A 1,141-nucleotide genomic window follows, 5' to 3' on the forward strand; every position below is an offset into this window, starting at 1 on the left:
GAGAACACAGAGCATAAAGATACATGCTTGGATTGGACGAATAAGCCATTAAAATATTCCCCCCTACTTAAAGGATCTAAAGATTCCATCAAATCCCTATCCCAACAACTAAGATATTGTCAAAGGACTTTAAAAAAAATAAAAATAATTCAGAAAAACCAAAGGCATTATACTATCTGACTTCAAAACACACCATTAATCTATGGAAATTGAATTGATTATGGTTTGGGTATAAAAATAGAGAAGTTGAACAGAAAAGGAGTTTAGAAGCAAGCTCACACATCTGTAGCAAACTGATATTTGGCAAAGATGACATAAACACACACGGAGAAAGGACAGCCTCTTAAACAATGGATGCAATTAAAGAGTTCACTTCCATATGTACAAGGATGATATCTCCACAATGACAAAAAACAACACAAAATGGATTCAAGACTTAAAAATTTAGGTTCTGAAGCTATGAAAGTACTAGAGAAAACAGTTTTGAAATAGTTCAAGGCATTGGGGTGGTAAAAAACTTTTTGTATAGGAATCTAAAAGCATAGGAAACAAAGGGGAAAAAAAAAAACAAAACGACTAGGATGACATTGACCAAAAAGTCTTCTGTGTGGTAAAGTGAAGGCCATCAAAGTGAAGAGGTAACCAATAGGAGGTACTACTTTAAAACTATGAAACTGACAAAGGGTTGATATCTAGAGTATATAAGAAACGTTAAAAACTTAAATTATCTGGCAGGGGAGATACCGTGATCACGAAGGTGGTTTTCCCAGGGAGAGGCTTATCCATTGAACCCCAGATGTGCTGACCCCTGCGATTTCCCCAAATGTGGGAAACTCGACTGCAAAATTTGTGGTAGTGGGGGACTGCGTTCACGCTCTCCCGTTTAAAAAAAAAAAACAGTCAGTTTGACTAGTAATAATCTGATATATAGAGACTAAAAATGCATGTGTAAACATCTTAATATCAATTGCATTAGAAATGAATTTTTCTGTATGTAACTGTGTATTATAATAGTGAAATGGAGATCTTTTTTAAAGGTTAAAACCTCATTTAATTTTATGTCTTATAGGGTTTATACTGAGTACAATATTGTATAAATGTAATAACTCAAATGTAAACCTAAAAATTTACAGCCAATTTT

General features: G+C 33.7%; 1 non-coding gene across 1 annotated transcript; it reads left to right on the top strand.

Moving 5' to 3' along the window:
• The first annotated feature begins 720 nt into the window (after window positions 1-720).
• Window positions 721-884, top strand: LOC115069696. Its single transcript, XR_003848935.1, has one exon. It is a non-coding gene; the product is annotated as a U1 spliceosomal RNA (small nuclear RNA).
• Window positions 885-1,141: the final 257 nt, after the last annotated feature.

This window comes from Nannospalax galili, unplaced genomic scaffold (genome assembly GCF_000622305.1).
Source record: "Nannospalax galili isolate Female #2095 unplaced genomic scaffold, S.galili_v1.0 scaffold1214, whole genome shotgun sequence".
Lineage (NCBI taxonomy): Eukaryota > Metazoa > Chordata > Mammalia > Rodentia > Spalacidae > Nannospalax > Nannospalax galili.